This window comes from Lissotriton vulgaris, chromosome 1_1 (assembly GCF_964263255.1).
Source record: "Lissotriton vulgaris chromosome 1_1, aLisVul1.2, whole genome shotgun sequence".
In the NCBI taxonomy this organism is placed as follows: domain Eukaryota; kingdom Metazoa; phylum Chordata; class Amphibia; order Caudata; family Salamandridae; genus Lissotriton; species Lissotriton vulgaris.
The window spans coordinates 1,515,599,425-1,515,626,376 of record NC_141685.1 but is presented as its reverse complement, the minus strand read 5'-3'; the positions used below and the strand labels follow the sequence as shown (position 1 = coordinate 1,515,626,376).

Here is a 26,952-nt window from a genome sequence, read left to right as displayed (position 1 = left end):
AATAGGGTGGGAAGTAATTTAATAATAATTAATTAATTAATATATGTTTGTTAATATTTTTAATTAATAAATAATTGATAATTAATTAATATTAATTAGTTAATTAATTAATATAATTTTGAACATATTTTGTATTAGTAATTAATTGGTAATTAATTAATTGTAATTAGTTAATTACATTAATTAGAGTAAATTTTTTATTTTTATAATTTTGTGTTATTTTTAAGTAATTAATTGGGAAAAATAATATTAATTATTAAAATAATTACAGCTAATGTGCTAATATATTTACTTTATTGTTATTGTTAATTAATAATTAATTGGTAATTAAATAATATTGATAAATTTTGGGTAAAGGAGCATTTTTAGGGTTCAGGGTCAGTTTTCAGTTTTAGGGTAAAGGGGTATTTTTGGGGTTCAGGGTCAGTTTTCAGTTTTTGGGTAAAGGGGCATTTTTAGGGTTCAGGGTCAGTTTTCAGTTTTAGGGTAAAGGGGTATTTTTAGGGTTCAGGGTCAGTTTTCAGTTCATGGGTAAAGGGGTATTTTTAGGGTTCAGGGTCAGTTTTCAGTTCATGGGTAAAGGGCTATTTTTAGGGTTCAGGGTCAGTTTTCAGTTCTTGGGTAAAGGGGTATTTTTAGGGTTCAGGGTCAGTTTTCAGTTTTTGGGTAAAGGGGCATTTTTAGGGTTCAGGGTCAGTTTTCAGTTTTTGGGTAAAGGGGTATTTTTAGGGTTCAGGGTCAGTTTGGGGTTTTTGGGTAAAGGGGTATTTTTAGGGTTCAGGGTCAACAAATAAGATTGTAAAAAAATATTTTTCTTATTTTCATTTATTATTTAATTATTATAATTTAATTTAAGTATTTTTAAGTATATTTTAGTAATTAAAATGTAATATTAATTTAATTTAACACTGTTTTTAATAAAGTCGATATTTTTTACATCGATATTTTTGTACTTACCTGTTTGTAGATACAAACTCGATATTTTGACTGTCGATATTTTGTCCACGATATTTTGGCAAGTCGATATTTTGTCCCTCGATATTATTTCAGTGATCCCAAATAAATATCTGTTGTTTTGTTAGTTTTTGTCAAGTTACCAATCAGTCAATAGAAGCTTATGGCTCCTGCTACAATATTTTCCCATTGATCATTTATTGAAGAGGTGATGAATGCAAAGGCAGTACCAATATATCATATATTAAACATCAAGGTATGGGACAAATCAATGTATATATTTAAATCAATGCGAAGACTTTCACTCATCCTTTTCCACAGTTGTCTCATATTGCTCAGGGTCCTCCTGTTGCATGTTTGAGCTGTACCTCAGAGGGTAATCTCTGTTAGGCTCCCATATAACCTTTGGCCTAGAAAATACTGGCTGCATCACAGCATACGTTTCTATGCAGTCATTTCAGGTCTCTATGTATGTCAACCATTCAGTATGTTGTGCCTCCCTCAATTCATGGCCACTCTGCATTTGGCTAACAAGAACAACAATGCTATCAGACGCCGGACTCTGCAAGGCTCGAGCTGTACATAGCCCAACAGGAATTTGAGGTTCAGGCTCTTTGTAGTGCTTTGTGACATCTCCAACGAGCGCTAGTATTTCCTGCAAATATTTGTGTATAGCTGATCATGTCCTTGCTAGCCGTAGGAAAGAAGCAAAGTCTTGACTGTATCTAATGCATTTTTGTGTATGTGAAGGGTCAATTCTGTGCTGTCTCAGTGGAGTCATGTAGGGCTTATGCAAAAACTTGTAGTGCAGTAATTTATGCAGTTCATTGAAATGTTATCAGCTCATAGATATTAATCCAGTTTGTATGCAGCAGAGGTTCAATGGGAGTCTGGTACTGGGTCAAGGAGTGCTGCTTCCCAGTACCATCGGGAAACATCAGAGCGCCTCTTTCCCCATATTGTGACCCTGCTGTGTATAATTTGGAAACCCACCTTGTCTCATCTGTTGTTAACAAATATGTTAGAGGTGAGGCATCGCTTGACTAATCTGGGAATCCATGTAGTTTCACTTTAGCAGCATTGCGTAAACTAGCGTATACAAAAGTCTCAAGCCTTGTGGAATTCCCACAAGCCAGAAATTGATCCAGTGTCATGAATTTGCCATCATTATACAAATATTCAGTTTCAGACATCGGCATCTTTGTCAGCATGTTTTGGCCAGTATGCTCAGGGGTTAGTGCCAACAGGGTGTTATGTCGCAGAATAAGAGCTGGTGAATACAAACAAGACTGCGTCCGTCTTGCAACACAGTGCTCTCTAGGTCTAACATGGCACAGCAACAGTCTTCACTTTTCTCTGTGGTCCAGGCAGACATAGTGGGAGCAGTGATGCCAGTGTTACTCCCTCAGTCTGGTCCCGTTCAGGGATAATAGGGACACTGGAAATAAATCTGTCTTTTCTCAATTTATGGATATTTCTGAATATCGGCCGAATCTTATAATTTCTCTTATCAAAGATACCACATTGAACTCCAGGTTTTTCACCATCAGTAAAATACTGTCAGCATACATAGATAACAACAATCCTCCACTCTTAAAGTATAACACTTTTTGTAAACTTTTTTCTTGAAGTTGGTGAGCTAAAGTGTCCATCGCAAATATAAACAGCAAGGGAGCTATAAGGGGCTATAATTTGAACGGTGTCAAACGTCAGTCCGTTGGTAGATACTCGGGCTGGGAGTTTCATATATAACAGTCTTGCCAAGAACAAAAGACAATTCGGAATAGTAACTAAACAGGTAAATACAGCTCTGAATATTACGGAATTACAATAACCATACAGTGTATGAGTTATCCTCTTACTCCACAGGTAAAAGAGTGAACAGGTTCATATATATATATATATATATATTATAGACTGTTGATGAATGCCAATCAAGTGTTTCGAACTGATCTATAAAGTGGATCCTTGTCCCATTTCCAGGTCTCCTTTCACGCAGTACCCTCCCTAAAATCCCTTACCCTCGTCTGGCCACTCCAACCTTCTGATCTTGTTTACGTATTGAGGATACTGCTTCCAAGGAACCATCAGCTCTGACAACTTGTCACAGCCGATGTTGCTTTTTGTGTTTGTGGGCATGGTGAGGGTGGTATGGTATATTATGGTATGTTCTTACAGCAATCTTTTCTTTCTGTCGAGATGCACTTGATTTTTCCTTAGCTCAACACACAGTTATGAAGTGATTCTCTTTCCCACAACCCTTGCAGATTTGTACTAGGGCTGGACATTTGCTTTCATGGGGAAATAAAAATCCACATCGGAAGCATAGTTTTATTTTCTTCGTCGACATCAACTTGTGTGCATCTGTATTGTGCTTGCTTTTTATAGTCAACGCTGATTCAGTTCGTGCTGTCCCTACTTCCATGTTAGCAGATTGTTGTTCTGTTAATTCCTCTGCTCTTGCAGCCATCACCATTTTCTCTAGACTAAGTGACTCTCTCAACATATGCCTTCTAAAACAGCCTGAAAGTCAGCCATAGATGATTCTGAAGCACATGGCTTATTCATCTGTCTGTGAAGTACCAGAACTTGCAATGCTTGATAAGTGCATCAAGTCTTCCAACAAACTCATCCCTTATTTCACCAGTCTGTAGTTGTGCTTTGTTGAAAATATGCCTTTCACAATCAACATTCAGCACTGATTTGAACTTGGCTTCCAGCGCATCTTTCACCTTTTGGTATGACGTTGTATCACTATGTGAAACTTTCTTTACAGCTTCTTTCACTCCATTACCTGCAAAGTTTTTTAAGTATTTGATGATTTTTTTATCCCCTTCCTTCTCTAGTGCATCTATGAAGTAATCGAAAGTTTCAATCCTAGCCATCCATCTAGCACCAATGTTCTATTTTTTTAACTTATCATACCGCTGTGGTGGCTTTAAGAACATGGCTGCATTGTATTCCGCACGCCTATCTGCCGCGATGATGTGAGCATGTGTCTTTCAGATGATCTTGGTGTGCTATGTGACTCTGACAGCCTCTGCGAGCACCAGCCCTGTGGAAAAGCATGTGCCGCAGTAGGTTTCAATAGCCCTCGAATGTGACTATGCTCATTGGTTCTTGCATCTTGTTGGCGTTATGGTTATTTTCTCACATCGTCTACATAGACGCTCTTTGTTCGTTGCGCAGCATTTCAGTTGACAACCTCACCGGCGGGATTGGTGGGCGTTTTGAATTAAACTCCTCTGCATGGCCTCCGATTGATTCCGCGGCCGTGTACGGGATGGATCAGGGATTTGCCTCCACATGCTGGTTGTCGACCACTTTGCATCGATTCTGAACAACACGCGAACAAGGTGTTTGTCGTATCCTTGCAAACTCTCAGGAGGAGTCGTTCTTACTTTCCACTAGCAAGAACTGCACAGTTGCACAGAACTGTCCGCGCACTCTTTTCTCTGTTGTCAAGAAATTAACAGGAGCGGATACTGTCCCGATCCCTCCAGCTTTGGAGGAAGCTCAATGCAACTCTATCGCTGAGTTCTTTATTGCCAAGGTTGAACGCATATACGATTCTATGAGCACTCCATTGACAGCAATTGAACCCCGATTAGGACAGACTGCGGCGACTGAATGACCGCTTCCAATGGCGAAGGTCACAAACTGGCAACTGTTTGATGATACCTCGTTCCTTTCCTATTTGAACAGTGTTAGATCCGGATCACCCCGTGATCCAGTACCTGCGAAAGTCCTAAAGTTACTGGACCTTGAACCCCTGCGGGTTCTTATGAGACTTCTTAATGCATCTTTAATTGAGTCTCATGAGTTACAGGAATAGAAGCATGCAATGGTTGTCCCTCTCCTAAAGAAGGCAGGAGCGGACGTGTCCAATCTTGCTAACTTTAGACCCATATCCTTGTTACCTGTTTTCTCAAAAGTGTTGGAAAGGCATGTTAACACTCAGCTAAATCATCTTGTGGAAAGCTCGGGATTCTTACATCCTTCCCAGTCCGGCTTTTGAGCGCACCACTCCACCGAGACCACGCTCCTCGGGGTGACGGAGAGTCTGCGGCACGGTATCGACCGCGGGGAGACATCTGCACTCATCCTTTTGGATTTGATTGCTGCGTTTGATACCGTGTCCCATTCCATCCTCTTGAACTCTCTCCGGTCCCTGGGAGTAGACGGTCCTGCGCTAGCTTGGATTGCCTCCTTTTTAAGTGAGCGCACTTTCCAGGTTTTTTCAACGAAAGCTGTATCTGTTACCTGTTCATCGGCGTATGGCGTTCCCCAGGGGTCTATACTCAGCCCCCTACTATTTAACATCTATGTTAGACCACTGGCTACCATCGTGGAGGACGCTGGGCTGACAATATTTTCATACGCCGACGACACTCAGATTGTTTTCTCCCTTTCCATCAGTGAGTGCAACAGTATATCGGTCCTGAAGGCCGGACTGTCGCGTGTCGCTGAGTGGATGCAGAGGCATTTCCTCAAGTTAAATGGTGACAAGACTGAGATCGTCATCTTGGGAAAGAAGAAAGATCTCTGGGGCCCTCAGCACTGGCCTAGTGACATGGGACCCTCCCCCAGCGGGTCTCTGTGGTTCGTAACCTCGGATTTCTTATAGATGACAAGCTCTCTATGAGGTAGCAGGCCACTAAGGCGGCCTCCGTTTGTTTTGCCACCTTGAGATGGCTCCAGAAAATCCTATGGATGCTGCCCCGTTCCACCCAGAGAACCGTTGTCCAGGCCCTAGTAATCTCCCGCCTGGACTATGGAAATGTCCTCTATCTCGGTGCTGACACTTCAACCATCAACAAACTTCAGGTGGTGCAAAATTCGTCGGCCCGACTTCTTTGTAATGTACCGAGGAGATCTTCGGCCTCACAGGCTCTACGTGACCTACATTGGCTTAGGGTCCCGAGCCGTATCAAATTCAAAGCTCTGTGTTATCTTTTTAAAATTAAGCAGGGCTCGGCTCCAAATATCTAGAGTCTTGTCCAAACCTATAAACCCAGTAACACACTGAGATCCTCTGCAAATGGCGATTTTGTTGTTCCAAGATTTAAACTTGTAAAGATGGGGGGGTCGGTCCTTCTCCCATCTAGGCCCCAAATCCTGGAACGCACTACCTATCGCCCTGAAATCAGAGACAGATTTATTTTGCTTTCGGAAAAAACTTAAGACCCTGCTCTTTCAGTAGATCTGTCCTTTCGCTCTAGCTGGCTCATTGCACTGTGTTGTGTCTTCTTTTTTCTTCTTTTGTCTATCCCTGGCGCCGGGAAACCCACTGCGGGTAGCTGTTGCACACTATAAGTTCATATAAATAAATAAGAAATCCCCAACTCGTCTCCAGTTTTAGCATCTTTTCCAGCACTGGAGCATCCAAATAAATTATGCCACACATGGGAGCTGCGGGTCCAACATCCATTCATTCACACACTGCACATTACGTCATACTGCCCATAACCACACATAACACATCCTCTCATAAAACATAGTTCCCATTCAGAGTCCGCCCAGAACCACAAGGGTACTGGTGCGTATAGAATCAATATGCTAAAGTATCCTTCACAGAATTAAAACTCTTAGGCGAAGAAGCTAGGATCCCTCGTATTGCGGTAAATGCGGAAATAACCCCTACCTTTTGTGTTGCACTTGTTAAAGGAACTGCATTACTACCATTCTACACGTGACACTTTCTTTTAAGAATCAATGAAACCAGAAAAGTAATATTTTAAAGCAGAACAATTCTAATAATTTCGATTCACAACAGTATTCCTTGAGTACACGCATTTAATTTACCTTTGAGGTTTTAAAGAATTTCTCTTTATTTGTTGTAATAGATTTAATATAGCACTTCATCCTCAACCATTATGTAGCTAAAGCAAACAATATGGAGTGTCCGCCATATCTGCATATTAGCTGTGACGGCAGGCTAGGAGTGCACCATAATCCTTCTTCTGTGTCTATGATGTAGATCTCCCATGAAGTGTTAATGCTGGAGTACGCAGGAAGAAATCAGACGACGACTAGGTCTCGGACACGTCTCCTTATTTCCGGATGACACAACACACGCGTGAGGTAATCTACTCCCTCGCCTCGACCGTCTCATAATCGTGACGCAACCTCGTATACATATGTTACGCTGCAGCATCTTATTGGCAGTTGAAGAGCCGGCCGGCGACACTGCTTGGGTGGCAGGCTTGTTGTGCCAGACACTATGGGGCGTGTTGGGGATTGTAGTTCACAAGTCAGACTAATCTACTTTTCATTCCATGGGCTTACAGGCATGAGGAAGGTGAGGCTGAGACTGCAGCTCCCGGCATACCATTCGTCACGAGTCCTGGGAGCAGTGAGTAATAGAGCATGTTTTGCAGCCGGGCTCATGTGTAGTTGCAGCAGGGAGCGGTGTGCGACCGGGAGGAGTGTTTATGTACTTCGGTGTCTGCGTAGCAGGTGAGACGACTGCTCTGCGGGAGAGAGTATCACATTAAAAGCTTCTACTTGTAAGTAAAAGGCAGCGAAAGTTACTTCTTTCGGAGGTTGGCGTAGGCTTTCGATGTCCAGACTGTCACTTCTGCACATGACAGCCACATAGAAGAAACGAGTGAGATGTCACGCTGTCTATTGGCAGTAAATGAAGTCATTAGCCAACCTGCTCTTAGTGTCATCCCAAACTGCTGCTAGTTTATATTACTTCTGGGCAGTCACGTGAGCTCTCTGGAGTCCTATTTTAATACTTCGAAGTGCTCAAGACTGCGGTAATCCTGATCGCTAGACTTTAAAGATGGTCAGTCCGAATTTGATTTCACTCTTGGCTCTAGGATAGACTCAACTCTAGGTGGGTTCGCCCCAAATTCATGTGCGACTCCTAACTTCTGGGAGGAGGTGGAGGAACATCCTGAAAACTGTGGGTGGGGGGGAGGGGTAATTTCTGCATTCTAAAAGGGAAATGCATCCTTAACTCAAGGATGTATGTATATGCTTTCTGAACTTCAAGGCGCCCGCCCTTTTCTAACGGGTGGGCCAGGTCCATCCAAACATAACCTTTTGTCCTCCCAGTCGGCGGAAGAGGCCATGAGGACGGCCAAAATATTGTTATGCTTTTTAACTTTGTTTACAGTAATTATCAATCTGGTAGTGTTGTCACCTTTCAAAAAGAAAATACCGGCTATTTGTTGTAGTTTTAAGAGTGTGCACAGGTATGGTAAATAGAACTATGAATACAATTGTATGTGTACATTTGTACCATGATTTTTCCGTCTGTTTTTACTATATTTAATAGTCGGGAATCTTTGCTGCTCTAGGATCCATTTAAAAGTGTTTTCCATTTTGATTTGCTGTTTGAATTGGCTACAGATAAGGGCTAAAAATTCTTGCTTTAGTCGGTTTTGCTAATTTTTGTACCAGCTGGAGCATTAAAAGACCGGTGATGCGAGTAAAAAATCAGCTATGTGGCAACCCTAGTCCGGTGTAATTAAGGAATCTCTTGAACACATTGTGCATTTTTTAAAATAAATACTGTTCTAAGTATCCACTGTAAAAGGGAAAAAACTGACTTTAGGTGATTGTCTCTATTTTTACACTGGCTGAGACATTAAAATATTAATGTTGGAAGAAAACTTAAGTGTGACAACCGTACCTCATGTCGGAGGCAAGCTGCAGTTAGGCGGTGTGGTTGGGGGAGTGGGGACAGGGTGTTACCTGCCAGTGATGCAGCAGGTGCAGTGGCACCTGAGGGCAGAGCTGTGAGCGTCCTTTTGCACCTTAATTATCTAACATAACATATGGATTTGTAAAATTCACTTTCACACAAGGGTACCTTGGTACTGAATAACAGCTCTTTATTGTTATCCAACTCAATGGCACAAATTTTATTGACCTCCGGAAGATGAAAGGCTGAGTGGACCCACCAGGATTTGAACCTGTGACTATGAGGTCGAACACAGACCCCTACAGAGGACGTATTAGTCCACCAGACCTGGCTGTTTCTGTGTCCGGATTCTGAAGGTGTTTATGTATTTTAGTCTGTATGATGCACTCAGTAATATATTGTAGGATGTGGCATACATTATAATATTCCAAAATGGAAGTGCATGCCTCATTGCATAAGCAGCCACAAGGAAATCATAAATATCTGACCATTATCTAAGAATAAATGTGGAATTATCCTCTTCAGATGAACACATCATTTTTCATGTAAAACTAAGAAAATACGATTAGTGATCTTTCATATGACGTCAGCACCCTAATACAAGTGGTGTCTAAAACAGAGATTTTCAACGTTGTGTTGTTGTATTACTCATGTTATATTATGGCTTTTATTGTAACTTCAGTGATGTCAATTATTTTGATGTTATAAGGGTTAAGGTCATTTAACATCACTTCATAGGACGATTGAGGGTCAAAGGTCATATAATGTCACTTCTTGTGATGTCATTAAGGTTAAGTATGTGTGATGGCATTTTAGTGAATCGATGTCCATGTGTAACTCTAGGGCTTGTAGTCTACCTTCAGAATTGTTATAAATTGGGGCCGCAATGGCACACCCAAATGCACCCTTGGCCCACCCAGATAAAAATTCCTAGAACTGGGCTTGTGACAGGGTGTCTCTACGACTTCTGAAACCCCAGAGTATTTCCCCAAGCAGTTTTCTCTTGGTTGCCCTTATTATTGTTACACATATAAGTAATGTTGCTTTACTTTTATCTCAGGTTTCCCCTCAGCAGTGGGATAGCTTTTGTTCAAACGTGAGCACAGTCCGAGTCTAGACCTATTAAGTATTAATTGAGCTTGACGATACATACTGTGGTGTTTTTTGTCTGTAGTCCCTCCCCACTTGGGCTAAGCAGCAAAAGTGGCGTTAGAGTTTTAAAGCTGCGCCGGGATACTAGTTTAAACCCCCGCTTCCATGGTAAATGTCCTCTGTGCAGCGGCGCTCTGCATGCTAGTCAATAATAGAAAAGCTTGTGTGAGCTAGAAATTTTTATGTTTATCAAAAAGGATTCCTTTCTGTGTATTTTACTTTTAGCTAGTGACCATGAAATTTTTATTTTACACTCTTTTCGGGCTGCAAAAGAACACCATAGGCATCAGACTACCATGTATGTGCCGTTCTGAACTGTATGACTTAATCACTTAAACGCTCCCAAAGAAAACCGTTCTTGATAAAAAGTTGACAATCTTAAGTACACCACTTTTAGTAATATCTTTTTATTAATGACCCCACATAACTGATGATGTGAAAGGGAATGATTTTTCACTGGGTAATACCCAGGTGAAAACCAACCAGGCCTTGGTCATCAATGCAGTACGTTTAAACAGTTGGTCGGGGAAGTCCTGTATTTAAAAATAATAAAAAAACAAACAAAAGAAAAACAGTTCACCACTGGTAAAGCAGAGGTCAATTCGGAGTCAAATATTTAATTAATAAATGTAACACCAGCATTAAATGCGATTGTTAATCAAAGCATTTATGGGCATCAGTTTGTTGATTTTCAAACAATGGTAGAATTAAATCTGTTCACAGTGCTCTCATAGTGTAGGGAAAAGCGGAAAGCATAGGGGAACGGTAGTGAGTAGGTGGGTGAACGACAAGGTAAAGTTGTTTGTGACATCAATACAATACACAATATATATACAGATTGTCCTTTCCAGCCTATTACAGGTCAAAGAAGTTCCTATTTACACATTGCATCCGATCTACACTACGTGTACGGCTAGAGAGCACGTTTTCTTACACCGAGCGACATATTATCTGCACCATCAATGTTCCACTTTGGCACACCTTGGAGCGGGTTTTCGTCACAATCACCGCCCGCCCTAGCATTCATAGTCTGTCGCACCCCAGTGGGAACAGCGGGTGTTGCCTTGGACCCTCTTTCGGTCTTTCTCCACTTTTACAGTCAAGAGAGCAATTTTCCAACACCGATTTGTTTGAAAATCAACAAACCGAGGCCCATTAATGCTTTGATTAATAATCATATTTAATGCTGGTGTTACATTTATGAATTAAATCTTTGATTCCAAATTGCCCCCCGTTGGGGTGTGGATCTTTTTATGTACAAGTGAGAATGCTTTGTTAACTTCTGAACTTTTGATACTTAGTAATTCATACCCGATTGGTATACACACTCCCACTGGCCTCCACTGTCTGGCCTATTGATCGCTACTCACGAGTGTTGTTACCACAGTCCGAAACTTGATCGGACACTCTTTCCTGCCATTTTGCATGCTTGAAGCATCATTGTTGATGACATAAACGTAGCATGTATGGCACAACGGACACGCCTTCTTGACTAGCCAAAGCACGTATATTCAGAGAGTAATCTTTCAGACATCATTGATCAGATTCCTCTAATTTCATGTTTGTCTTTTCTGTTGTATGTCTTTTTTACCTCCAGACTATACAGGTTCCTCTAAAGTAGAGGTAATTCCCACAACTTGATGGTTTGTTTCCTGCACTAATTTTTTACACAGAAATTTTTAACTTTCACGTCCTCTGGTAGGGTGGACCTTAGCACGCCCACACCGCCGAGGTACACAACCCATGGTCCTGAAGAAAGCTCAGTAACCTTACACATTAGGGCTGAAACATGTCGACTCCACTTTAAGTGGAAATAACCAATACATTAATTGGCACATTTCCCTACACATATTTTAACCTTGTCAGGCTGACCATTGAATACATTTTTCTTTATGGTACAGTCCTTTGACAATTTTAATATCACATATTTTTTCACATCACTGTCACAAATATCCAGCTCCGCAGTATTCTGGCGTTGTAGCACACCAGCTTCTCCTGGTGGGCCCGATGATGAAGCATGTCACCACCCAGGGTGGTGAGTGAGGGCTTCTAAAAAATCCCTAGTGATTTCCAATGCGAATCCTACAGGAAGATTTTCATCTCTGATTTTGTGCTAATTCCCTTTGTTTTTTGACACTCTCTTGTTGTTTGATCGAGATTGCCCGGGGGACTGAGGGTGTCCCTTTTCCCCCTCTCTCATATTGTTACTACAGGTTAAAAATTAAGACAAGGCAGTACTAAGGAGGGACTAACAAGCCTATTAATGAATTGGATTCCAGCATTTACGAAAAACAATGACACAAGCCTATGACAAATATGGGTGGAGAGTGTGCGGGGCTTCAAGTACATACTCGAATACAGGATGCCTTGCAGAGCAGCGCATGTGCTGCCCAGGCTCGACCTAAAAAGAAAATGTATAGGTGGTAGGGCCTTCTCGTTGTTAGCTCCAAGTGCAATAGTCTGCGAACACTCAAACACCAATGGTTTTAAGTGTTACTTTTTTATTTATTTTTAAATCGTCTTTATTGTTTTCACAGATTATACATAATACAATCTGCCAGCTTTATTATACAAAACAATACAGTGACATTTACATATTTGATGCTTGGTGGGGAACTAGGCTGTTCTGCCCGTTGCTGACAATATAATAAAGTGAACCATATCTGATCTTTTGTACATGTCTACGTATATTGTACACATTTTAATCAGCAAAAAATAAAAACACCTGGACTGTACATTTCGTTTTACCTCTATGCTTTTACAATTTACAATAAACACAAACTTTGCGATCTCATTTAATCCTTATATACTGTGTAATTTGGGTCTCATATGAGCTAGGGTGGTTGTTTGTGTTTTGTGCTTTACAGGGGCAGCAGGAGCAGTCAAGAGTAGGGTGGGGGGGAAGAGAGCGAAGGGGGGAGGATTGCACGTCTCGCGCTTTCTCGTACTCGCGAGACGGAGGCCTTGTCGAATTAAGTCAGGCCTTACCTGGATAAGTGCCCTTCTTGTTCGATGATGTATATTGGCATGGTGTTGTTATTACCCGACACCGTGAACACACTCATTCCTGGGAGGAGCTAGGTGCATCCAGTTTGTCTTCCACAAATGACAAGTACTCATGCCATTGCATGAGGTTGGTCTGAGTGGGGTCCCGGGGTGCCATCAGTGCTTGTGTCGTGTGTTCCGCCACCAGTGCCTTTTGAAGATCCAATAACCAGATGTGCGTGTTGGGAGCTATGCTCGATTTCCAAGACATGGCTATTCTTTGTTTTGCTAATGCCAAGACCAGGTCTAGTAATCTATTGAGGCTTTTTTAGGCTGCAGTACACTTGGTGACGCTGAGTAAAAAGTGTAGGCCTTGCACTGCAATTGTAGTGTTGGTTGCTTCCCCCAGTATCGCAGTAATTTCGCTCCAGTAGGTCCAGAGAGGGGGGCCATGTTCAGACTATGTGGAGGAACTTTGCATCCTAGTCTAGGCAGCGAGGGCATAAGTCGACAGATTTAGGATACATACGGGCCAGACTGTGCAGTGTTAAGTATGTGTGGTTTAAATAATTGAACTGCGTATATTTCAGGGACCAGGCCCGAGGAAGTGTATATCCCTCTCACCGCATGTCTGTCCTTTCCGTTGGTAAGCAAAGTCTGTAGCACCTGTGTTGTCTCTGGTTCTGTCTCGACTTACCCCCATGTTAGGGGGAATTGCTGCACCAGTAGTGCATACAGCATGAATGTGCCCCGTGTGATACCAAAGTCCTTTATCAGCCCTTCCAGGCTCTGTAACTATGCATCCACAAATAAGTTTCCCCAGGTGTCCAATCCTACTTCTGCCCAGGACTCTAATTCGGGGCAGTCATGACAAGCAAATGCCCCCGGTAAGATCTCGAGTGGTAACATGGGTGCATATGGTGATGCTAGGTTTTTAGGCATCACATATCTTAGGCGGCTACGCCTGGCTGCCGCCATAAGCAAGTTGCCTTGCTTTTTTTGTATTTGAGTAGGGGAGCCTGACAGCCATTCCATGATAGCTGTACGTCTTAAAGGCTTTGCCAAGCTGGACATCTGTCACCTGGGCATTCACCAGCCATCTCATTGGCCACTGAAGCTGTGCAGCCTGATAGTAGTACTCTTAATTAGAAGCCCCCAATCCCCCGTCCAAAGTGGCAGATGTAGTTTAAGGAGTGCCACTCGAGACCTGGATCTTCCCCATAAAATAGCGGCTGGAGCATTTCCAGTTCCTTAAATATACTCTTAGGCACCCTGTGTGGAAGAGCTGTAAAAAAGTAGAGAAGCCTTGGGAGAAGCAGCATTTTGGCAATGGCCACTCTTGCGATAGGGGACAAGGGAAAACCGGCCCAAATGGCAGTGTTGCCCGCGCTTTGGCTATTGCCTTACCCAGGTTCCCATCTATAATGTCTGCGCTAAAATGCTAAATCTGCACGCCCAGATACTTAAAGGTGTCGAATGCACAGGCCAGTGGGGTCATGGGCATGCCTTGCCTCCGATCCGATGGGATCGCTTTAATAGGGAAAACTACTGACTTAAACCAGTTAACCCGAAGGCCAGAGGCCTGCCTGTGGGCATCTAGAAGTGTCATCAGATCCTGTAATACTGTGCCCTACTCCCCTGAGGTAGACCCATGCATCGTCCGCTTATAGCGAAATTATGTGCCACTGCCTATCTGCGTGGATACCGAAGTCCAACACCCGTTGTCGCAGTGGGCATGTCAAGGGCTCCTTAGCAAATAGGATAGGCGACAGAGGGCAGCCCTGTCTGGTGCCTCGCTCGATAACAAACTGTGGGGATATGTCACGACCTGTTCTTACTCGTGCCTGCAGGTTAGTGTATAATATATAGACCCAGCACAAATATGTGGTCCCAATGCCAAATTTACTCTACACTTCTAGCAGATATTGCCACCTCAGGGCGTCCAAAGCCTTTTCAATATCTAAGTCTGCCAACCAGGGGTGTCGGCCTCTGCCCGGGCCCAATCTAGTAGTCTGAACAGCTGACGCATGTTCAATCTGGTACTTCTCCCCTGGATAAAGCTGTTTTGATGCTCATGTATCAGAAGGGATGCCATTTCTATTAACCTATTAGCCAACACCTTCCCCAATATTTTATAGTCAGCAGTTAATAGACAGGGGTCGATATCATGCTATCTTTATCAGATATCTACCGGTTTAGGCAGCACTACTAACAGTGCTTCTCTCAGGGATGCTGGTAGCATCTTTGTGAACATTCAGTAACTGGGGCATGAGTTTTTCAGAGTAAGTAGAATAGAACTCCGATGGCCAGCCGTCAGTGGCCAGAGACCTACCCGTCGCTAACTGCTTAATGGCGTCTAATATTTCGTCCTCCCATAAAAGTTTCCTCTAGCAAATCGTATTGGGGCTTCGTGACCTGCGGAAACTGCACTGCTGCTAAGAAGCGCAGTATGCAGGGGAGATTGTCAGCTACTGGCACCCTGTATAAAGTTGTTGTGTAATATTTATAGAATGAGTCGTTAATTGCCGCCTAAGTGTCTACTAGCATGCCTTCGCTAATAAATAGTGCTGTGATTGGGGTTTGAGAGGCATCGGTTTTCAAGAGCCAGGCTAACATTCTGCCTGCTATCCTACATGGGCTTTCTCGTATCCCTCCTATGTGTTGTCTTGCTAAATAGTGTTTGTAATCCAATGCACATGGACTGTTTGAAGCCTCCTTATATGCTAGCCACGCCTTTGTCAGCAGCGGAGCCACCAGAGGGTCTGCGGGCGCCAGGCTTTCGCATCTTTGGATTTCGGACTCATGTCTACATAAGTCGTCCGTCAATGTCGTCTTGATGGCATGTCCCCTGGTGACTATTTTAAAAGCATCTCACTCAAGGCCCCTGTTGGAGGCATGCCTGTATTCTCCTGGAAATATGTTGTGATCGTCTGTGATATGGAAGAGCGGAACGTAGTGTCCCTAAGCTCCACGACAGATAGACGCCAAGTCGGCATCCTAGCTCTGTAAGCGCCCCAGTCAGGCTGCAGCTGCAATGGGTTGTGGTCTGAAAGTGTCCGTGCTAAATATTCCATTTGGGCTACCCTACTGAGGACTTCCATGGAACAGTATATTGCTTTGATCCTCGTATGCAAGTCATGCAACGAGAAGTAGTGTGAGTATGTGAGTGATTCAGGATACTGACTTCGCCATGCGTCTTTCAGCTGCATATGATCTGCCCAGTCCCTCAGGTCCCTTGAAGTGGGTATGGATTGTGCTCCCAGGAGTGGCCGGTGTGAGCAATTGTAATCCCCTCCCCGTAGTGCCAGCGCTATAGGGTCTGATGGGAAGGATGGCGCAAGTGATTGCAGGAACTTTGCCTGCCCTGTATTCTGGGCGTACAGGGAAACTAGTGCCAGCGGAGTACCATCTACTGGCCTTCCAGCGTCACATAGCGTCCCTGAGGGTCGATTCGTGCTTGTACACCGTAAGAGGTATGCCTGGTGCCCCCGCATATAAGGGCATCCCTAGCATCTACGGGGTATGTGGTGCATATGACCGTGTTCCTCCATCGCTTGCTCAGTGAGGCTAGTGTTCATGTGGTAAGGTACAGCTCCTTTAGTAATGCAATTGAGCCCGTGTGGGTGTGCAAATATTGGTATATTTTGTGTCTTTTAACAGATCCTGCTAGCCCTCGCACATTCCAGATAAGTGTATTCGTTGTTATCCATTTAATTAATGCAAGCAGAAAATTGAAACTACCCTACAGTATACCACCTCGATCCACAATCCCATCCCCCGTGCCACAGTCGTCCCGCTGCACACCACCGTACTCAGTTGCAACCCCTGCTCTACATAGTAGGAACTAAAGATCACTTTAAATAATAATACCTTTCCCCCAACCCCCCCACCCAAGGCCGGCTTGCCAATGGGCAATTGGCCTCATGCACTGATATGCTAATAAACGTCTTGTAAGACAATTGCTATCTCAGCTACTGAATGTTTTCTGGGGGCACAGCTATAGTCTGTCCCAAGCTGACTCTTGGCAGCCATTTTTGTTCAACTTTATGATATCTCGTTATTCAGTCCCCAGTATATGGAGCGAAAGAAGTGATGATAATTATGGTAACCCCCCCATTGGTGTCTGGCCATTTGGCCACTAACTGTATATTAGCATTAAAAAGGATATTCAGGGAGCTCCTCGGGCTCTCTTGTCCACTGACGATTGGTCACAGGTTCGCTGCCACCGGACTCTGCATCCTACGCCGCTTCATCCGATGTCGTTCGCCATTTGCCGGGTCCTCTCCGGACCTTCTGCTCGTAGATCTGCGCTTTGTGAGTCTGTTACGGGTTAACTGACTATCCTGGCCGTCGTCTGATTCATATTAAGATCTCATCAGAAATGAGGCGTTGTTGAGGTGCTCCGTTGTCTATATGGCCAGTGCCTGATCCGCTGACACCTGAGTTTTGGTAGGACGTTATCTTGTTTTTCCCCCAGCCCCTAGGTGCACCTACTAATTTCCAAGGTGGTCGTGATACTGCCTGAATGGTGGGTGGAGGGTGTGCCAATCCATTTTGGTCCATCCATAACCAGGCTTCTTTAGGAGTGGAGCAATATATGTTGGACTCCTTGTGGCGGATACACAATTTGGCTGAGTATTGCAGTGCGTACTGTTTCTGGTGCTCCAGCAGGCTCTGCTTGACCTCTGTGTGGGAGGATCTTCGGCATTGGATAGACAGTGTGTTGTCCGGGTAGATATGTACTGTTGCGTTCTCTACCCGCCAAGGGTCTTTGAATCTGGTCACTTGGAGAATATGTTCTCTGTCTCGATAATTGAACTGGCGGGTTACCTGGACGTGGAGGGCCACCCGGGACCCTCTGTACCCTTACTCTGGAGGAGAATTTTGAGACCTTTCCCTGAAGTATATCGTTGGTGACCCAGGCTTCCAGATATAGATCCATGGCTTGTCCTTCTATTCGGTCTGGCAGCCCCAAAATGCGGATATTATTCCTGCGTGACCGACTTTCCTTGTCTTCCAGTCGACTTGCCAAGTATTCTACCTCTTGCTGCAGGGATTTGAGTTGGTCGGTGGTCGTAGACACAGTGGGGCGCAGAGCCGCTAGTGCCGATTCTGACTCCTCCACTCTGGCCTTGTTTCTTGTGATCCTGTTAGGAAACCCATATTGAAGCATAGTGTGTCGTCTTTCAGACCCTACGTGGTCTTAATGTCTAGTATCGCTGCAATGAGTTCATCGAACCAGTACGAATGATCTGGTGGGGCACTTATATTAGGGGCCACGAGTTGCACAATATTTCTTCCATCCACTATAGACATCAGTGTTTTAGCCTGCTGGGGTTGCAATTTGTCGCTACCTGGCTTCCCCATTGTGTACTTAGGCTTTGATTAGTTCCACGAGCGATGGAGGCACTGGTCTCGTCTCGCTATCCTACATGGGTTTTCTCGTATCCCTCCACCCGTGCCTCGTACTGTGCCGTCCTCACACCCCATCTCACTTCTTTTCAAGTACTACAGTTCCTCCAGTCCAGTGACCTCTGATGGCGGGGAGAGAAAGCATGTGGGGGGCAAATGCGATACCCCCTCTGCACAGTCGTCTGCTCTGTATTTTTGGGGTTGATGTGCACTCACGCAGTGTGGGTAGCCAGGCTGCCCAGGATGTTCCCTCAACAGGTGTAGCATGGAGGTTTCACCACTTGTCCCATAGCATGAACTTCTAGTAACCACCCTTGGGTACTTCCATGGTCGCCCTATAATGGCCTTGGGATCATCAAGGATAACAGCAGTAGTTTAGGGCCCCCCTGGTGTCTCTCAGAATGCACTGAGTTGCAATACCCTGTCCACTTTTGCTCTTTTTAATGCCCAGTCGGGAGCAATGCGTGTCTCTGGGCCTCCACCGCAGGCTGTATTCCAGGCTTTAAGGGGGGTGGGCGGAAGGGGAGGGGAGGGGATGCAAAGCGCTGATAGCAGCGAGGCCTTGCTGTAGATGCGGTCGGGCCCTCCTATGTTAAGCCGCTTTCATTTGCTCGCTGCGGGCTGCTCGACGCTTGTCGCGCAGCCTCTGGGGCACGACCCGGCCCCCGGGGGGAGGAGAGTCTCTGGGTGTATGTGCCTCGATCCGGGCCACTGCCTCCGTTCCTCAGGGCCCAAGAGGGAGAGTGGGAAACAAGGTGTACCACGTTGGGCCCAAGTCCAGAAACCTGCGGTCCTGACCCGGCATTGGCTGTTGGAATCGCTGCAGCGGCGCCGGCGAGTCCGGTTCGCAACTTGCGCACCTCCAATAAGTATGTGCTGCGTCTGCGCTCTCCTCCCATCGATATTCCTAACCTCGGGGAAGGGGCGGTATCGGTGTCTTCCCCCAGCCACAGCTGTTATTTGTCTCTGCCTTCCCCACCTCCGATGGCGTCTGTGGCCCAGTCGCAATCGAAGGGCTGCGGCCACTGGCAGTCACAGCTTCACATCTTGAGCGCCCCACTAGCATTGCCTCCTCTCCGATTCCGGGGGGTGGGGGGTCAGTATACATGCAGGGAATGTGCTCCCCACCTCTGGACCCCAGATGAGTGGTTCATTTCCCGTATTTTGAGGATGTTTTCAACTGGCCGCGCGCGGAGTTTAGTAAAGTGCGTCTGCACTCGTTGCAATCTTGGCCACAGCCCCAGGTTTAGAGTGTTACTTAAGATATTTTTTTTCTTCACACAGCTACCTGTATTGCAGCATTATAACTTTTATCCTCTTCCTTCACTTCAAGTGCAAACTTAAAAAACCTTTCGGCTTCATGTGCAGCATAGAAAAGACCCAAATTGGTAAAGTAAATGCAGCGATTTTCATATTCCGCACTTAACCTTTAGTGTTTCTCTGATTCACTAGCTCAAAGAAAATGATTCTGACTGGAAAATACTGTATGTAGTGTTCCGCAAAGCTGTAATTCAGAGCTAGAGTTCCAGGATTTTTTGTGTATTGAAGCAATAAATTCAACACTTAGCCTGATCTATAGGCTCTCACTACCATCAAACACACAGTGTTATGACATATTAAATGTTGGTTGCTTACAGGTGAACAGTTGCACAGCTTATGTTCTGCTTAAATGGCTGTCATCGTTCTTGGAAGATAGAACATTTCAAGTACAGGAGAATACTACTCTCTCGAAAACCGTGTCACTGAAGGGGGGTCCCACAGGGCTCCTCATTGAGCCCAACACTTTTTAATGTGTACATGGAACCGCTGGCTAAAATTGTGCTGGAGTATCTATGACGTTCTATGCCGAAGACACTCAGTTGGTCATCTCCTTGGACCCAAAAAATAGCAAGGATGGTGAGAGATTATCTTCCTGCTTGGTAAGAGTCAAGAGTGGATGACAATAAGTTGTCTAAAATTAAATGGAGACAAAACTGAGTTACTGTTTCTCCGAAGCAAATCAAGACCCAGGCCCACCATAGGTTGGTTGGCTTGTCTAGGCAATCCACTCACCCCCGCAGAAATAATAAAAAAATCTAGGCTTCTAGTTAGAAACTGATCTCTCCATGGTGACACAGGCTAAGAAAGTTGCAGCACCTGTTTTGGACTACTTGGAAGCCTTCGGAAAATTCTAGACCGGATTCCTACACAGCTTAGGGAGACAGTGGTCCATTGTTAAGTCACCTCACAGTTAGATGATGGAAACTAATTGTTCATGGGGGCACCTAAGTTTTAACGCACAGACTTCTGATGGTCCAGGAATGCAGCTGCAAGGTTGCTGTGCAATGTTCCAGCATGTAAGTCAGTGAAAAAGCACTTAATTGGACTCATTAGTAGAGGCCAGAATAAAATGCAAAATTCTGGTCATCACCCAAAGAGATTGCCATATTTGAGGTCCCAAAAAAATCAAGTGGATATGTTCCGGGATAAGGACGTCAAGGGAGAAAAAAGTGATGCCTCAATGGGTTTCTTTATTAAACTGAGTAAAGGTGCAAAGAAAACAAAGGGGGGGGGGGGGAGAAATCAGTCTCAGAATTCTTTTCAGGATGTCGAGCTTCCTTGGCCCTTGTGAGTTGCTTCCATCGGTGGTCCCGATAATCGCGGGGGAGTCGGGAGAGTCCGAGGTACTCCAAGGCGGAAGGCAAGGTAAGAAAAACAAAGAAAAACGACCTTTAATCCTCAGGCTTTGTAATTATGTGCAGGGCGGGGCGTGAGGGATCACTGTTTCTATATTCAGGAGGTGCAGATAGGGTGAGGGCGCCAACACCGGGGAGAGGTAAGGGGAAGTCCTACCCAGAACCGTCTCCGCCTCTTCAACCCTCACACAACGAGTCCTCCCTCTTCCCGGATCCCAGGAATCTCGCACGCACCTGCTGTAGCCACGTTCCTCCGTGAACGTGGCTTGGCGGTGAGCGGTGTTGGCCTCCGGGCTCCTGGTCTGGAGGTCTTCCTTTTTGTGCGATGAGGCTCCGGGATCACACTCCACGACTCCGTCTCTCCAAAACCACTTCCTGGTTCCACGTCAGCTGTTCTCTCCTGTTTCTCGAAGACCACAACCTCATTGGTTGTTGACTCTTTGAACTTTGTTGACTGTGGAGGCCCCGCCCCGGGGGCCGGGTTGAAGCTCGGATCTCATTCCCAGTTAAAGGGCCTGCAACTCGGGGGTCTGAGGCCACTTGTGTTCATTTGAAGAGATATCGGCATCCGGGGGCTGTGGAGACAACAAAGGGGATTCATGGGGGAAAACAGCTGGCCTGGTAATAGTCTGACAGAGGAGCCCAAACTCTGACAGGCTAGTATCCCCTTACATCCCAAATAGGCGACAGCGATCAAGCACGGAGAAACATCTAAGAACAACAAAGATCAGAAGGGAGAGATGGGGAGGAAGTTCCTTCTCCCTCCCACCATGCTCCTAAACTCTGGAATTCTTTACCTCTGGAATATAGGTTGATGAATTAAGATTAACAGTTCACAAAACAATTAAAACCTGGTTGTTTAAGCAATACCTTTTAAGTCCTGGCCGACCCCTATCAATTATGTAACCTTCTAGTACTGGGAAGCCTTAGGCAGCCATGCGCTCTATAAATCCCATAAATAAATCTTGGAGAATAAACATGTTGATAGAGATTTTCAATCAGTATATTTGGTACAGGATTAGTCATTGCCAGTGTTTAACCCCTTGCCCGCGGCCGGAATTCCGCTCCTGTGCTGGACATTCCGATCGCGGGCGTGGTCATGACGGCTCACGGCCGTCATCAGCACAGGAGCACTGTGACGCATGACGGGCGGGAGCCGTCATCAGCACGCAAGGGGTTAATTTCCATATGCGCTACACAGGGCTTCGGCTTGATTACTTTTTACACAACTCTTTTTTGGTGCTAGCTGCCTTAATCTCACATGAAAACTGGTGGATCTCATTGGCTAGTCCCAAACAAAACACGAAAGATAATTTACTGAGCCACAAAATATGAAACTAGCATTTGCAATGCAATAAGTCTTGCATTAACACGAGGTTGAGCTATTGCCAATGTCAATGCCATTTTTTTTTTTTTCTGGTTATTAAAACAAATAAGTTACTATCTTTTACAATCCCAATATCTTAAACTTGTGTAAATGCGAGACCTATCGCATTGCAAATGCTTGTTTTTACTTGGCATAGCTGCCATAGAAGGTCCTGTTCCAGTGCCTGCTACTTACTTTTTATTATGCCAATAGTGAATTCAACAAGGTTATTCGCAATGGGAGGGAGATGCAAATAGGAAGACTTTTGTACAGCATTGATTTGGAGAATAAAAAGTAATCACCAATTTGCTTACTTCTTCTACAGAGGCTTCCTTCATTTCTTCAGTGCCTGCAGATGTTTTTTAATAGAATAAAGAATATGGAACAATGACAGTGAGGCTGTTATATACACAAAGTCATTGCATGGAACGCTGTAGATGAAAGAAGTCAAGGTTACAGTGTAGAACATTTAAAAACAATAAATGCAACCGGAAATGAAGCCGTATAACATACATTTTATCAACTACTTTTTGTTCATGACTGAACAAGGTAGATTTCATGCCATGGTACATCACTGATGAAATCACCACGTTGGTGATACCTTGATGATTAAGTCCTCAATGCAGCCCAAGGGGCAAGTGGGCGAGGAATGCATCGGAACCCACTGACATACCTAGCCAAAGGTGAAGCAACAATCAGGACTCTATAGCTTTTGAAGGTCGCAAGGTATTATCCGTAAACCCTAACTGGGCCCTGTGGCTTCTGGAACCACCCAATGTCCAAAGATGGGGAACTGTACGGTGCTGGGTGCCTCCTAGTACAGTTGTATGTTGTTCCGAGGCAGCCTTCTTGCACCCTTAGCAGGATGCCCAGACAGAGGTCTCTGTACAGCGCTATATAATGCTTGGATGTTAGTCTCCATGTAAGGCAATGCTCTGAGCTGCTTAGACGCCAGGCTCTCCATACGGGTGGTGACCCAGTCAGACTGCAGTTTCCCAGTACTGCTGTGAGGTACTTAAAGGTGCTTGCAGGACAGCCCGCTGCCTACATTTACCAATGTAAACTGCTCGGATGGCAGCCTCCCCATCCGGCTGTCAAACACTTTCACAGAGCAGTGTCCGGGTACCAGCAGGGACGCTCAGAAGATAGCGTTTCAGTTGTGCTATAACTAGGTGCTAATACTCGCTGTAATCTTCTCAGTGGGCAGCCTCCAGTCAAGGCACAGGCTAGAAGGTACCGGGAGGGAGGGCCCTCTGAGTCTGCTGAACAGATACCCTCAGAAAAGCCGTCTGCCTGCCTGTGAGGTAGAGGGCCCGCTCTGCAACCGCACTGTCGGATTCGCACTCTGTCTGCAAAAAGGGTAATTGCTCTACAAAATTTACAGTATAATACGAGAGCAAAGCTAATTAAGTTCAAAACAACCAGTCTCCGGATACCAGCGATGAAGCCAGCGACGGAAGAGTAGAGGTCCCTTGTGTGACAAAAGGCAAGTTGATACAGCCTCGCTGCTCCTCACGGGCCAATGTGCGCTACACGGTCCAGGGGGACCTTTCCGAGATGCAGTCCAGGTTACATGGGTTAGCTCTTTATTCGGGAGGCGTGGGGCTTTGGGGGAGGGGGACGGGAGTTACAGAGGAAGCCCAGGCAAGTGAGCTCATCTGTAGACCTGCAACTGCGTCGCCTGTCGGGTCTGTGAGAAATGGCAGCATGACACTCCGAGAAGAAAGCTACCCCGAGGAACAGATGCGTGGCCTCCACAACAGTGTTCTAGCTTCAAGGGCATGGGAAAAGAGAGGTGCTGTAAACTGTTAAAGGCCAGTGGTACAGTGCATTCAGACCTAGTGCAGAACCTCACGAGCTATAAGGGCGGAGCCTTCAAGACAAAGAGCTGGTGCGTGTGTTCAAAGCCACCAGCTTTTTTTTGTTTACTTTAACACTGAGCGCGGTGTCGAAGCGGGCGCTGCGTTCAGTGTTAAAGCTAAAAAAAATATATAAAGAAATCGAGAGCGGTGTCCTTGTCCTTGAAGCCGCACCGCGCTCAGTTTTTAAAAAAAATAACAGAGCGAGGTCAGAGCGCTGTGTCCCTGAAGTGGACACCTCGCTCAACAGAAGTGTAAAAAAAATAAATAAAGTGAGCGCGGTGTCCCTAGCGAGCACCGCATCATTAAAGTAAAACATCAAAACATACAATTTAGAGCGCATATTGCTGCAGCCGCCATTGTTCTCACCAGCGTGTCCAGTTTCAAAATAGTGCTCACCCACCACATAAAGCCCACCATGTCGGGCCGCAAGTACACAATCCAGTCCGGATGGACGTGCCGAAACGGAGACCGCGAGGGAAAAACAAGCCTCACTTCAAATAGAAAGTGAGCGTTTACCGTAAAGGATAACGCGAGCCAATGAAAAGGATGGGCGGGGCTTCCTCTGCACTTCCAAAATCTCCTAGATAACAAGAGGCCTCGCAGAGCGAGTAGTGCATGCGCTGCAACGCTAGGCGAGACCTAAAAAGATGTACCCATACAAGTGGCAGAAGGTGACCGTTCATACTTTCCTGCACTGAGGGCCTCATTTACAAAGATTCAGTGTAGTGCAGCACTGCAAGTCTTTTGCTGCGCTGCCCTATGCCAAATTGAAGTGGCAGGAATGCATTGTAACTACGAGATATGGTGCATTCCTGGCCTTTCAGCGGGTGCAGAATTTGATGCTAGTGCCAACACAGGCACCGTTGTTCTGCGTTGTTGGCAGGATTGTTTTTGTGCAGGAAGGGGCACCTTCCTGCACAAAATCAATCGATGGGGGTTTTTTCCTCATTCTATGTGTGCTGCAGAATGTAGCACAGATGAAAAGAGGAAAAAACGAGGAGAAATTTAAACCTTGTTACGCCTGCTCTGGAGAGGCGTAATGTTGTGGTGCGGCCCCAGGTTTACGTGACTTTGTAAAGCTGGGGCCATGTCAAAATCCATAGGTGCTGCGTGGGAACACCCGCCACAACACCCACAGAACGCCTCCTTGACTCAGAGTAAACCATACAGCGCTTTGCGCTGCCTGGCCTTACTCCATATCTATGACGCAATGCAAAGCCACACAGGTTGGCTTTGCATCGCCTCATAGATTTGACAGAAAGGCCTGCTCCGGTGGCGCATGCATCTTGTAACTTACTCCCTAAGTTTTACTATTACACTTTGACTCGCTCGGTCTCACTCTGTCTCATTAATTCACGCAGTCTCATTTATTCTACTATGACCCACTCATTCTGAATTACTCAATAAGTAATACTCCTTTACACTCCGTCATTCTCCCTCACTCTCATTCTCACACACACACTCACACTCATCCTTACTGTCACTAACTCTGACTTACTCCTTCACTGACTCTTTCTCACTTTAACTCACACACGCAGTCACACAGACATGCTCACAGTGGTGGAATGACGCAGGCACCTTCATGCACCTGTGTTAGCAAACAAACAATCTCACTAGCTGCCTCAGTTTGTTGCTGGACCCGATGCGGGTCTGCATTTTATTTTTATTGTACCAAGTGTGAATAATTATTCACTCTTGATAATATAAAAAGGGACCACAAGACAAGGAGGGTGCAGTGTAGCTGTGGAACCCATAAAGTAGAGCCGCCACTGGCCCAGGGTCACCCATCGATCAAACCAATCCATCTTTTCACTTATCCACCCCATTTCATCCATCCTTTCAATAATTCATTCATCCTTTTACTTATCCATCCACCCTTTCGCTCCATCTATCCAGGACCCAATGACAGAGTAAGCCAGATAACAACTTTTCAGTATTTTCCATAAATGTAAGTCAGAGGTAAAATTAGAATTGGTAAATAGTTTGATATGGCCATGCAAAGAAGACCTCTCATAGAGCGTGCCATTGCTGTAGTGAGAAGAACTTATGACTAGCTGTGGAGACATTTGGAGTTGAACAGTGTAGGCTACGGTAGAATTGCCTCATTCTACCTTACATTTAGTCTCCTTTTTTCCTTCATCTTTTACTCTTATTCCTGTCTTTCTCCCATTTATTAAAAAGTGGATTTCCTCTTGGATCTGCTGGATTGCGGCCACCTTTTTCTTTTTTTTTTTTTCTTTCTTAGTGTACTACCAAGGAAACATTACTTGTCTGAAGTAACCTTTTCAGAGCTATGTATGTGTAAGATGACTGTTCTCACACAGTAGGAGTTTGATGGGCAGATGATCTATCTGCCATTCAGCCATGAAAGTAGATCTCTGTCTTCCATCTAGCCAAGGTTTCCAACGTCTCTCATGGTCATATCAACCCTGGAATTGTGTAGTAGTGTGGTAAAGTTTCGAGAGTATTTGGAAATGTAGTATTAGTACGATCAGGGCTCGAAAAATAAAAATCTTACTAGACCTGCCAGTCTAGTAACTTTAAAAATCTACTTGACCTAACTGTAAATTACTTGACCTCTGTCTCTGAAAGCGGAGTAAATGTGACAAGATAACAACAATTAAAGGCATCTTTATTTATCATTCACTTTGTGAGCACTAAAGATGCCTTTAAATGTTGATATCTTGACTCATTTGCTCCTCTTTCAGAGACAGAGGTCAAAAGTCAGTTTGTCCTCCTACTCGTCAGGAAGGACGAGTACGCCCTAAAAGTAGCTCTTCCTGATTAAAACTGGCTTGCCATAGCGAGCAGATAGGCCGGTCATAAAAGCCTATTTAGCAATGGTCCCTCCCCAAATCTTGTATGGGGCAGAAGTGCTTTATTTAAGTG

The 26,952-nt window shown here is 44.9% G+C and overlaps 1 protein-coding gene across 4 annotated transcripts in view; it reads left to right on the top strand.

Annotated features, from left to right (window-relative positions):
• Positions 1-7,018: 7,018 nt before the first annotated feature.
• Positions 7,019-26,952, top strand: part of TRABD (TraB domain containing) — a 247,012-nt gene continuing 227,078 nt past the window's right edge. Inside the window, exon 1 of one of the 4 annotated variants that reach the window (XM_086967441.1) lies at positions 7,019-7,038. The gene's annotated coding sequence lies outside the window, so the exon portion shown is untranslated. Of the gene's footprint in view, positions 7,039-7,120; positions 7,464-26,952 lie in introns of those variants that run through there. The other 3 variants (XM_086967446.1, XM_086967442.1, XM_086967444.1) reach the window with 3 other exon arrangements.